The 14,047-nt window shown below is 37.9% G+C and overlaps 1 long non-coding RNA gene and 1 pseudogene across 1 annotated transcript; one reads left to right on the top strand and one right to left on the bottom strand.

The window, feature by feature from the left end:
- Positions 1-589: 589 nt before the first annotated feature.
- On the bottom strand, positions 590-9,378 carry LOC118143620 (uncharacterized). Its single transcript, XR_004727851.3, has 3 exons — positions 6,778-9,378; positions 6,286-6,387; positions 590-5,407 (listed from the first exon to the last, which is right to left on the bottom strand). It is a non-coding gene; the product is annotated as an uncharacterized LOC118143620 (long non-coding RNA).
- A 1,629-nt stretch (positions 9,379-11,007) lies between these two features.
- LOC100400780 (rab GDP dissociation inhibitor beta pseudogene) lies at positions 11,008-12,100 on the top strand (annotated as a pseudogene).
- The last annotated feature ends 1,947 nt before the right edge of the window (positions 12,101-14,047 follow it).

The following is a 14,047-nucleotide window of genomic DNA, read 5'->3' as shown; positions in this document are numbered from 1 at the left end:
ATCTTTATAGAGACAGAGTTTCACCATGTTGGTCAGGCTGGTCTCAAACTCCTTACCTCAAGTGATTCACCCACCTCAGCCTCCCAAAGTGCTGATGTTAAGGCATGAGCCAGCATGCCCGGCCTTAACTGCTTCACTTTCTGTGTGGACTTGATTTATTGTTTTTCAAGGGAATATTCTGTTCCCCAACCTTTGAGGTTTCTGTCTGACTAAGAACATATTTCAAATTTATACTTACTTTAATGTTATAACAATATCTATGGATGATTTATCATTGAAAAGCCTTTCTGTGTACTTCAAAATCCCTCAAATATAATTTATTCCTTTTTAAAGATAAATGCATCCTTAAGATTTGTTAATATTTTATTCCAAGTAGCTTCAAAAAACATTATTTCTAATTTGTTTAACTTTTAATTCTTAAGCAACTGATTCAATTTTGATAAAATTTAGCAGTAATTAGTTACATGCTGCAATTAATTTTAGTAATTATTTATTTAAAAACCATAGAGAGAAACATTTATGGTCATTTGGCTTTTGGCAAAGATTCCAAGGAAATTTAATGGGTAAATAATAGTGTGTGTGTGTGTGTGTGTGTGTGTGTGTGTGTTTCCAAACAAATAGTGTGAGAACAATTGAATATCCAGATAAAAACAATAAACGTTAATGTCTACCTCACATTATATACAAGAATTAATTCAGCATTCATTATTAAAATAAATTTAAGTGTTAAAATTATAAAACTTTTAGAAGAAAACAGGAGGAAAATCTTCATTACTTTGGTTTAGGCACAAAGTTTTTAAATAGAACACCAAACATATTATCCCTAGAAAGCAACAAATGGACAAATTGAACTTTAGCAAAAAGCTTACAACTTTGTGCTTCAAAAGACATCATTAAGAAAATGAAAATACTAGTCACAAACTGGAAGAAAACATCTGCAAAATTAAATTATATTGAACAAAGGGATTGCAGGTAACTCAGATTTTTCAGTAACAAAACAAACACCTCAATTACAAAGGAACACAAAACTTGAATAGAAATTTCATCATGGAAAATATAGGAATGGTAAATAAGCATATAGATGCTTAACATTATTAGTCATTAGGAAAAGTGAAAATTGAAACAAGGTGTAATAACATTGAACAGCCACTAAAATTGCTATAATTTTTTTTTTTTTTTTTTTTTTTTTGAGACTCAGTTTCGCTCTTGTTACCCAGGCTGGAGTGCAATGGCGCGATCTTGGCTCACCGAAACCTCCCCCTCCTGGGTTCAAGCAATTCTCCCGCCTCAGCCTCCTGAGTAGCTGGGATTACAGGCACGTGCCACTAAGCCCAGCTAATTTTTTATAGAGACGGGGATTCGCCATGTTGACCAGGATGGTCTCGATCTCTTGACCTCATGATTCCACCTGCCTCGGCCTCCCATAGTGCTGGGATTACAGGCTTGAGCCACCGCGCCCAGCCAGATGGCTATAATTTTAAAAGACTGACAGTACCAACTGTTGACAAAATACGGAGGACTAAGAACACTTACACAGTGGTGATGGGAATATAAAATGACACAACCACTCTGAAAACAGGTTGGCATTTTCTTAAAACATAAATTTATCATGTAACCATCAGTTATACTCCCAGGAATGTATCCAAGGGAAATGAAAACATGTCTGTTCGAAAATCTGCATATGTGTGTTCACGACATCATTATTCTTCGTACCTTAAAACGGCAAACAATCCAAATATCTATCCACAGTTGAAGAGATAAATATAAGTGTACTATGTCCACTAAATTGAAAACTATTCAATAAATAAAAGGGCGCATACTAGAACACAAATCAGTCTACAAACATTATGCTAAGTGAGAGAACACAGACACAGACGATGCGCATTATATAATTCCATTTATAGAAATAGCCTAGCATAGCCACTTTTTTTTTTTTTTTTTTTTTTTTTTTTGAGACGGAGTTTCGCTCTTGCGACCCAGGCTGGAGTACAATGGCGCAATCTCGGCTCACCGCAACCTCCGCCTCCTGGGTTCAGGCAATTCTCCTGCCTCAGCCTCCCGAGTAGCTGGGATTACAGGCACGTGCCACCATGCCCAGCTAATTTTTTGTATTTTCAGTAGAGACGGGGTCTCACCATGTTGACCAAGATGGTCTCGATCTGTTGACCTCGTGATCCACCCGCCTGGCCTCCCAAAGTGCTGGGATTACAGGCTTGAGCCACCGCACCCAGCCGCCACGTTTGTTAAGACAAAAAGCAGACTGGTGGTTACTGGGGATGGGAGCAAGGAAGAACTGCAAGCCTGCATGAGAAAACATCTGGAGATTACAGAAATGTTCTGAAACTGGATTTCAGAGGCAGTTGCACAGGTCTATAAATGACTATAATAACTAAATTGCACACTTACAGTAAGGTAATTTTATGATGTGCAAATTATCCTTTAATAAAGCTGTTTAATTGTTTTTTGAAAGAAGAAGCTTTATGGAGAACGTTTCCCTTGGGAGAATTCAACTGACTTCCTCTTCTCTCGCAGGCTGTTAGTGTCTTCTATGGTGCCAGGCCCCTTTAATCAGTATGGAAACATATCCCAATTCATTCATCTTAAAAATACCCTTCCCCACACAAGTGTTGCTACACCCTCCGATCTGATCTCTGAACTTTGTTGTCAAAGTCACTTTCTTGTCTTCTTTACTTTCTCCTGACCTTTGAACATAGTACATTCTGCCTCCACCATTTCACCAAAATAACTTTTTTTTAAAAGTCATAAATAGCTTTCTTATTACTGAATGAAATTAATTTTATAAGACTTTGGTGTCTGTAAATTCTGTGTGCTTTCTGACACAGTTGACTCTCATTCTGTATAAAACTCCTCGCCCCTGAGTTCCCTGACACCAGATTTTTCTTCTGCATTTCTAGCCCATGTGTCAGAATCATTGAATGTTGACCTTGGGATCATCCTTTCCATTTTGATTGTGTCTGTGTTTGAGGCCTCTTCTATTGTCAATCTCCCAGTTCATGTGCGATCTCAGGTACTACCCAATGCTGCCTGCCTCTCTGCTCTCCCAACCCTGTCTCTCTCCTCTCTTTCCCTGAATAGCCTCACTGTCTACCCAGGTCCATGAATAGCCTCGCTGTCTAGCCAGGTCCCCAGCCCACAAATATGACATCATCTTGCTTTACTCCTCCACATATGAACAATCACCAAATCCTGCTAAATCTGCCTTCCACATATGTATGTCCTGATCCCACCCCTCCCTGTTCTACCACCACCCTCTGCAGGAGACCACCATTTCCAGGAATCAAGATTCCAGGTTTTCCCCAATCCTCTGAGTCAGCATAACTGGCCTTTCCCTAGGATATGCACTCCTTCTCTGTAGCTCCTGGTCCCCATGCAGCTCCTATTATATTATGTTTTGTGCGGCTACATACCGTTGAGTTAATTGACTTTTTTGCCTTCTAGATGTTAAGATCAGTGAGAGCAAAATCTATGTTGACCTAATTCACCAGCATTTTTACAGAGGATCCCATATTTCAAGGAATGAATAAATGCATAGATTAAAAACAAACACACAAGGTTTTCAGTTGTAAGCTCAATATTATTCAACAGAGTCGTGCAATTTAAAACAGTCCTACTGTGAATGTCAGCTTCACAGAGACCGTAACTTCAGAACAAAACATACCCTGTCCCACTCCTGGCACTACTTCACCTCATTGCAGGCTACTCTCAGCAGCACCAGCAAACCCAGTTAGCAGGCAGTGTTTACATCAGCAAATAGTCTCCAAACTACATTAAATGAGGAAAACTTGGGAACTACTTTAAAACAGTTTTGACTATCATACAGTTATTTCCTTATTTTTCCTTCAATGTCTGTGACAAAGACCATTGAAGAAAAGTTAAATACATATTGGTTTTCGTTCGGAAAGCACTTTACATCAGAAAAGATCCCCAGAGTTAGAACAGGATGATTTCGACTTCCAGTCCCTGGAAGTGTTATGTTCAAGATTAAAGATTATAATTTGGCAAAACATTGGCAAAAATTTTAGCAGTAAGTGAAAGATGTGGCGTAGGTGACTAATAATCTTTCTTTGGGTCAAAGGACACTATAGTAAAGCAGGAAATGGTACCTAATTCCAAATCAATAGTTACTTAATGAAGCAATTAGAGGTATGATATATGAACACAATTCCAAGTTGCCTTAAGTAGTTAAACTTTACCTACAATAGATTTTACAGTGTGCTAACAATAAAGGCAACTTTGTAAATGCCAATACATGAAACTCAGATATGTGACAGAAATCAGAGAAGATTTCTTCACTGCCTTAGAGAATTAACTCAATTAAAATAAATATAGATTTTAGCAAATGAATATACAGTAAGCTAGACATAAAAAAGCCTTTTCAGCCTAATAAAAGTAATAAATGAGGAAACTAAAAAAGCATACTTTGGAATTACTTACCATGGGGATAAAAATATAGTAAAAGAGGAATATTTACTGATACTGTACAATACACAAAATACTAGTGGATGAGATAAGAAATTAGCATACAGAGTTCTGTTAAAGGTGGTTAGAGGTGACCAGAGGAGGGAACATGTAGGTAAAATAACATAAGTATAACACAAAGTAGAAAATGCTAAGACTTTGGGAGTTTAGAACAGAGGGAAGAAAATGTCTCCCTTTTAAGAGAACCAGGTCCTAACATGTGTTAGAGACTTCACTTCACCCGCCTTCATGAAATTGAAATATCAGTAGTCCCCTTATGTGTGGAAGAGAACTGAGACTACAGAGTCTCTGTCTTGGACCCAAAATATGCTAAGTCTCCCATTCAAATTATTTGTTCTTTCTCAATACTGACGAGAGGAAGAAAAAAAGACAAGAAAGAAAATAAATCATCTTTATGTGAAGTAGGGGATGGTTGGGCTCCCTCGGGCTTTGCATAGGAGCTAATCCCAGAAAATGAACAGTCAAGACTCTTACAGTTTCTATTTTAACAAGGCTTTTGCCAATTATTGTTGACAAGCTCATGAATATGATAATAAGCTCAGTCTCCTGTCTCTCTTTATACCAAGCTTCGCAGTAATAGTCTGCAAAGTACATCCATCTCCCCGCCTCCCTCTCCCAGGGCCCTAGCCTTGTTTCTGACACATACGTTAAATTCCTGAGGTATCGATACTAAACCCCTGCTGCTCATAATTCCTTTCTATTGCCTGTCAACACCTGGTCATTTTTATCTGATGAACATACTCACCACTGGGTTTCCAAGCAGGACACTGCAGTTATTCATTTACACCCACAATTTATTAACTCTGTTACAGTCATGAACATAAAGAGTTTGGGTGTGATTCCAGAATTTGCTGTTCCCTTTGAAATTTATTTCAAGGCACTTTGTGACCCTGTAACTTTGAAAGCCCTGTATAAAAGAGAGTTTATTATTAGAGCTCCAACCAGCAGGGTGGCTTTTGTTATAGGTCTGGCAGCGATTCTATGAAAGATTTCTCTTTTTAGCTCTTTCTGTGGACTAACCCTCAGTCAAAATTTTATAAGTGCAAACTCAAGCAAGCAGGGAATTTGTGTAACAAAATATCATTCCATGAGTTTGTCTCTTCTGAGATAAAATAATAGCAACCTTTAAAAAAACATGCACTATAGGGGCCTGATAGTTTTATCATTCTTCTGTATATTAAAACTTCTAGCTCTAACTTCCTAAACCAGTATAAGAACAGGGTGTGACAGAATGATGTCAAGGACTTACTCACAGTAGCAGTATGGAGCTTAATTTTCCTGGTTCTTTGTAAGTTGCTTTTCTCTTATAAAAACATCATTTTAAAAATTCTAATAGACAACGATCAAATCAATTTACATATGATGTGTCACTACATTGTGCATTAACTAATACAATATGTTAATTTCACATCAAGTTTCAGTTCCCGTGAGGGTGACCAGCCTTGCCAAAGGCATTGTATGGTCATTGCATTTCAACTAATTCAACGGCATTTTATCAATATTGAGGTTATATATCCTTTTCCACTTACTATGGAAATACAGAATTTTTTGCTCATGCAGTAGCAACATTATCTAATACAGTAATGGACCATCCCTGGAAATTAGAATGAAATAAAAACAAAAAACATTGACATATCTATCTCTTTTATCTGAAAATAACTTGTCGACACATACCTTTATGTTTGTGAGTTAGGAGTCCTAGACTCCAATCATGAGAGCTAGTTAAATTATTAACTGTACCAAACTCTTCTATCAAATTCTTCAGGAGAGCAGCTTTGTACTTACATGATTCTACTGAGATATTAGAAGAGAAGATTGTCTATGGTCAGTCCAGGGCTCTCAAGGAGGAAATCAGGAGTTTCTTCAGTCACCACTAATCTCAAAATCCTGCATTTAGAAACTCAATTGAATCCAGACATTCAGAGGTGACTGTCTCAATACTAGTCTAGTACATTCAAAAACTGAAACCCATAGATATGTTTCAGGAAGCAGTGAGTTCCTCATGATAATTATTTTATTCTGTGTTTTCATTTTGTGGATGATAATAAGAGATCTGCTAGAGACAGAATATTTTTATCTCCCAAAAATTTATGAGGAAACCTAATCTCCAATATCATGGTGGCTAGCGGTGGGGCTTCTTGAAGGTGATAGGTCATGAGGGTGGAGCTCTCATGGGAGAGATTAGTGCCCTCATAAAAGAGGCCCAGAGAACTGCCCTTCTACCATCTGAAGACATTATGAAAAGAAACCATATATGACCAGGAAGTACACACTCACCAGACAGTAAACCTGCTTGCTGCTGCCTTGACCTGAGACTTTCCAGCCTCCAGAACTGTGAGAAATCAACTTTTTGTTGTGTATCAGCGACCCAGCTTATGGTAATGTGTTATAGCCATCCATGCTGACAAAAAAGATCATAAAGCATTGAAAACCATCACACAATGCAGTATTGTTACATAATTGAATTCTTTGCATTCACGTGTATTTTAATTGTAGTATACTAATGAGTAAAGAAGTAAGGTAGATTTGACATATAAATTGTGCGTTTGTACTGAATTCATTTGATGTACATTATTCAAAGAAATGTCTCACATTGCTTATTTCAACAAATACTTTGGGATGATTCCTCTATATTAGACACTCCTCAATACCAGGTACTGGAGAAATAGTACTGAATAATTGCTTTCTTCTCTCAGGGAATATACAGCCTCATGAGCCAGACAGAGAGGAAGCAAATCAATTAACACACCAACAAATTCTTCAGTCACTTGAAAACTAGGAAATAGTGATGTATGCTGATCAGGGAATACTGTGGAGTGAACAAGAGAATCAGGACAGCTGGTTGAGATCATCTGGAAAGTTGTTTCTGAGATCTAAATGATAAGAAGCAATCTGTGGCATGAATGTCATAGGAAAGAGTGTCTCTGGCTGGAAATACCTCCTAGCGTGAAGCCCCTCTGGCAGAAGTGCAAAAGTCCACACATAACAAAAGACACCGTGGATGAGTTTGGTGGCCAGCTCAAGGATGCTGTGGAATGAAGTGGGGGCAGTAGCCAGGGGCAGACCGTGGCAAGGAGGTAGAGTTTACATTCCATTGGGAAGCCTCTGAAAGTGGGCCAGGCATGGTGGCTCAGCCTGTAATCCCAACACTTTGAGAGGCCAAGACAGGCGGATCACAAGGTCAGGAGATCGAGACCATCTTGGTTAACATGGTGAAACCCCATCTCTACTGAAAAGAAATACAAAAAATTAATCAGGTGTAATAGTATGCCCCTTTAGTCAGAGGTTGGAGTGAGCCAAGATCATGCCACTGCATTCCCGCCTGGGTGACAGAGTGAGACTCTGTCTCAAAAAAAATAAAAAAATAAGTAAGTGAAAAAGTTATAAATGATAAACCAGGCTATGGCAGAGAAAAATCGTCTAGTATAGGAGATCAAGAAAGGAAGTAAATAAACTGGCTAGGTGGCTATTGCTGTGATCCAGGTGAAACAGCATAGGAAAACTGCTAACACAATGAGGCAGCGGGGAAAAGTGGGAGAATCCACAGTATGATTTGGAAGTAGTGTTGCCATCTATGGTCGTGTGCTATGACGATGCCAAACATCAAAGATGAACCACATATACAAGGATGGCACTATGAAATTACAATGAAGGTAAAAAACTCTATTGCCTAGTGACATCCTGACTGTGGTAAGATAGCATAAAACATTACGCATAAAGCATTACTCACATATTTGGGGACATGCTGGTGTGGAGAAATCCACTGTGTGACTAGTTGTATAAAATCATAGCAGAAACAATGATGCACAATACATAATACTTGATAATTGTAATAAACGACTATGTTACTGGTTTTGTATTCACTATATTGTACTTCTATTATTGTTTTAAAGTTTACTTCTACTTTAAAAAAAAGTTAACTGTGAAACATCTTCAGGCAGTTCCTTCAGGAGGTGTCTAGAGAAGGCATTGTTATCACAGGAGATGACAGCTCTATGCATGTTATTTCCCATGAAGACCTCCCAGTTGGGCAAGATGTGGAGGTGGAAGATGCTGATATTGACAATGCTGACCTGTGTAGGCCTAGGCTAGTGTGTGTTTCTGCCTTAGGTTTTATCAAAAAGTTTTCAAATAAATGAAATTAAGATCTAAAAACAGAAAACAGCATATGGAAGAAAAATATAAAGAAAGGAAATAATTTTGTACACTTGCATATTGTGTTTGAGTTTTAAGCTGGGTGTTGATAAAGTAAAAAGTTACAGGAAGCTAAGGCTAATTTTTTATTGGAGAAAAATATAAATTGTATGTAACCTAAGTGTATAGTATTTATAAAGTCTACACTAGTATGTAGTAATGTTCTAGGCCTTCACATTTACTTACCACTCACTCACTGTCTCACCCAGAGAAACTCACAGTCCTGTAAGCTCCATTCATGGTAAGCTCCCTATAAAAGTGTATCATTTTTAATACTTTATACTCCACCAACTTTTCTATGTTTAGATAAACCAGTACTTGCCATTGTATTACAATTGCTTACCATATTTAGTACACGATGTACTGGTTTGTAGCCTAGAAGCGATAGGCTATACCATATACTTTAAGTATGTAGTAGGCTATACCATCCTTGATTGTATAAGTACACAGTATGATGTTTATACAAAGATGAATTGCCTAAGGATGTACTTCACTAGCAAAGTTTCTCCAGAAAAACAAAACCAGTAAAATAGATGATAGGTAGGTAGGTAGGTAGATAGATAGATAGATACATACATACATACATACATATATACATATAGATAGATGATAGATAGATAGATATAGATCTAAAGATAGATATGCTTATACTCTATATAGATAGAAAATAATAGATATCATATATCTGTATCTAAATATACCATGCATATAAAGATATTTATTATAAGAAATAAGCTCACCTGATTATGGATGCTGAGAAATCCTATAATTTGATCTCTGCATGTTGAAGACCCAAAGAAACCAGTTGCATGATTCCAGCCTGAGTTTAAGGGCCTGAGAATCGGAAGCATCAGTGGTATAATTTCCAGTCTGAGGACAGCAGAAGACCAAAGTTCCAGCTCAGGCCTTCAGAGAGAGGAGAGTGAATTCTTCCTCCCTTTAACTTTTCGTTCTATTCAGGTCTTCACCTGAGTAGATGATAGTGTACACCCACCAGAGGAAGGGCAATCTGCTCTACTCAGTCTACTGATTCCAATGTTTATGACATCCACAAACACCCTCATAGGTACACCTAGAATGATGCTTGACCAAGTATCTAGACAACCTATGATCCAGTTAAGTTGTCACATAAAATTGACTATCCCAGCCTATACATGGAGAATTTTTAACAGAACTGGGGTGAGAAAAAAACTGTCTATAATCAAGGCCATTTTTTTTTCTGTCACATTTCCCTGCTTCTTAATGATAAACCATTCCTTCTGGGGAAAAAAAGAAACAGTACAGTGTGAAGTCTACTCACCAAACTGTCCCCTGTGCCCCATGATCTCCTATCAAAGGGGTGATGAATCAGCACATTCTTGATGGTTTCACTGCTTGCCAAAATAAATAGCAAATGGCAGTGGAGCTCAGCTTAGAAACGACATCAATAGATTCTGATACTGCAGGGCATATCGGTTAGCAATTCTGTGAGATGTTCTCATGGGACACCTATCCTCCCCATTTGGCTGTCATTCTTTGTCTTTGCAGTTGGTTTGCAAGAGCTGAGAATTTTAAATTCATTTTTAACCATCCATATGCACAATAAACAGCAGACAACGACTCTCTACAGAGAAACTTAGATTAGAATAAATGTGTGACCAAACAGGAATATATTTAAAGAAGAAGGAAAAAAAGTTTGTGTGTTATCTATTTTATTTACTTTTACTTTTTACGTTTTAGCTTTGTGCCTTTGGGCCTGAAAAGGTGGTTGAAACAACAGAGAGGCTGGGTACAAGCCCTGCTTCTATCATTAATTGTGCTATCTTGTTTCATATTCTTTGTAAACATAAATCAAAGATTGCTTGACTTGATTTTCCAGTTTACCACATATTTATGGAAGACAGCTGTCCACCAGACGTTGTGTGTGCGAGGGATCTCCTGTCCATCATATCAGTGACCCTTTCTGCAGTTTCACATGGTAGACATGATTATTCCCATTTCACTCAACTGAGCAAATGGCAGAGCAGTGATTTACATGTTGATAATGTTAAATCCAGTATCCTTCAAACCGTGTAAATAAAATGATACATTTAAGCCATTCTCAAGCAGGGCAAATACATACTTAGGAAAATGAAGATATTTTTAAATTACACAATTTTCATAAAATTGAAGATCCATAGTGTAAACTTAACTAGAAATAATCGTTCCTTAAAAAGTGGAGAGGTGCTCTTCACTTTTCCCTCATGCCAGAGAGTACCTCACAGCCTTGAAGGATGGTTACAAAATCTGGGTGCCTTCTCTTTTCTCGGGTCCTGCGTTCATGCCTGCCCCACCATGAATGAAGAGTACAAGATGATCGTGCTGGGCATTGGCCTGATGGAATGTATCCTTTCAGGTATAATGTTACTGAAGGGAAAGAAAGTTCTTCATATGAATTGAAACCCTTACTATGGAGGAGAGAGTGCCTCTATAACACCACTGGAAGATTTACACAAAAGATTTAAAATACCAAGATCACCACCAGCATCAATGGGGAGAGGAAGAGACTGTAGTGTTGACCTGATTCCCAAGTTCCTTATAGCTAACGATCAGCTGGTTAAGATGCTGCTTTACAGAGAGGTAACTCACTATCTGAATTATAGTGACTAAAGGGAGCTTTGTCTATAAGGGTGGACAAATCTACAAGGGTTCTTCCACTGAGGCAGAAGCCTGGCATCTAGCTTAATGGGACGGTTTAAAAAATGTCACTTTGGGAAATCCCTAGTGTATGTTGCCAACATAGATGGAAAAGATCCGAGAACTTTTGAGGGAATTGATCCTAAGAAAACCCAACGTGAGAGGCGTATAAGAAATTTGATTTGGGCCAAGATGTTACGGATTTTACTGGTCATGCTCTTGCGCTTTACAGAAGTGATGACCAGTTAGATTAACCATGTTGTGAAACCATTAATGGAATTAAACATGACAGAGAATCTTTTCAACATACGGCAAAAGTCCATCCCTTTACCCACTCTAAGGCCTTGGAGAACTGTCACACAGCTGTTTGCAAGGCTAAGTGCTATTTATGAGGTACCCAAGGTCAAATAAACCGATTGAATAAATCATTTTGCAGAATGGAAAAGTAATTGGTGTAAAATCCGAAGGAGAAGTTGCTTGCTGTAAGCAGCTCATCTGTGACCCCAGCTACATAAAAGACTGGCTAGAAAGAGTGGACCAGGTAATCAGAGTTACTTGGATCCTCAGCCACCCCATCAAGAACGCCAGTGATGTCAACTCCTGTCAGGTCATTATTCCAAAGAACCAAGTCAGTCAAAAGTCAGATATCTGGATTTGCACAATCTCCTCCATGCACAGTGTAGCGGCACTTTCACTCGAAAAGAAGGTAAAATCCAGTTATAAGACATGTAATTCATTTAATTATCTCTAGACAGAACTAATTTAGACTAGGATGATATTGACTAGCTTCAAAAGCAAGTTTGAGATTATGTCCTCTCATTCAAATTAGTAATTCTGAATCCTTCTGGCTGGGGAAGTATCTGATCTCTCCTGCTTACAAGAATAAAGAAAAGAATGGACCGTCACTCTGCTGAGAAAACCACAGTTGACTTTACCACACTAGGTTGGCTAATACAATATCTTTTCCAAAGAAATAAAAGCATATCAATAATTTTTACCAAAGACGTTCTGATAAAATTAATCTAAGTTTGTAAAATACATATGAAAGTCAATTGAGGCAACTTTTGGTGAAATATGAATGAAGAACTTAGTGAAGTTTTCAGTATGATTTCTGAGCTCCCACTAGTAATCAAGACAAGATACAAAATCATTTTAAATGGAATTTAGCTGCCTAATTTTAAAAATTCAATTTAAAAAATGTGATCTAAAAGAGTCAAAAAAAGACACTTTTTTGTTAAGTGTGAATACTCCAGCAAATGTTACCTTTAGTCATCAGAAGCCCCTTATATTTAGAGGCTAAGTTTGAATTTATGTGTCTGAGTCCATGATCACAGTGGATTTCATCTCTCAGTTGGGTCAGACCATAAATAAGGCTGTATCAGCTGATTTTAGCCTCTAAATATAAGTCTTATGTTTAGGCTAAAAATAGTTAATTCACATGCAGTGCAAAAGATCCTGGATTCTAAAATGTATTTTAAAATTTCCCTTCTCAGAGTGGAATGACTTTGCACTTCAATTTGTTTATTGTCCTGTGGAAGATGTACAGGAAAACATTCTTTATATTTAATAAAACGGTCATGGGAATGAAACTAGTATTTATTTAAAAATCAAAGAAGAAATCTCTATTTGTAATGAACCAACACACAAGTATAAGAACATCTGTAAAGGTTTCAATTTGGCCTTGCTATATAGGGGTTACTTTTTAAAGTTATCATATGCCAATTTCATGTTTACCTACCTCCCTGACTCGTGTTGTTGAATAGACAAAAAAAAAAAAAGATGACTCTGCTTGCTGAATTGAAACATAAAATAAGTTCGAGTTTAGAAACCATTTGTATCTTTAATGGCCTTCTGGTAAAGTATCCTCTGGGGCACCAGGTCCTTCAAGCAGATGTTGCCTTGAAATGAGGGGCTTTTCCCTTTGGACACCAACCACATCTTTGCTTTGTTCGTTGCAGTCTCTAGGCCCCCAGTCACAAGCAATATGATCCAACTTGGTTCTAGTGTAGCAGGTTGAATTTTGAAATCAATGTTGTTTCTAAATGTTATGGTTAGATTTAGAAAGAGTGGCATGACCAATTAAAAAATTAGTCAATGACTTAAGAGTGGGGTCAGGCCCACACCCACTTGTTCTTGTGTACATTCTCTCAAGGCAGTTTGATGTCAGAACTTGTGCAGCCTGTCTCATGTGTAGCTCTGACATCAAGCAAGCAGGAGTCCTTTTCCACCACTGACCACTGACCGGCCAGTTAGACTTGGCACTGCTGCAGACGCCACAGGTGGCCAGGGCACTGCCCTTTTACCTCTGAGTGGAGAGCTAAGAGCTATCACCCTTATTCAACTCCAAGCCAGGGTCTGGGGACCAGCATCAGATAGCACTGAAATGTCCTTTTATTAACTCACACCAAGGCAGTCTGTGTTCTCTGCATAGGATCCAACACATAAGGAGAAAAGAACAACACAGAACTGTGAACTAACTTCAAAACTGATAAAAACCATGCTTGATTCAACCCTTCTGAATTTCTATTTTGAGCTAAATAAAATACAAAAGGGCAAGAGATCATGGTTTCAGATTGACCTAAAATCGAATTCTGGTCCTGACAGTTAACTGACATGTCACTTATGCTAGTAGGTTCACGTTCCTGAACTCCAATTGTCTTACCTAGGAAAGGGATTGATATCTGCACCTCAGAACAGT

Source organism: Callithrix jacchus, chromosome 11 (genome assembly GCF_049354715.1).
Source record: "Callithrix jacchus isolate 240 chromosome 11, calJac240_pri, whole genome shotgun sequence".
In the NCBI taxonomy this organism is placed as follows: Eukaryota; Metazoa; Chordata; class Mammalia; order Primates; family Cebidae; genus Callithrix; species Callithrix jacchus.
The sequence above is the reverse complement of the archived record's forward strand: the minus strand, read 5'-3'. Positions and strand labels throughout refer to the sequence as shown.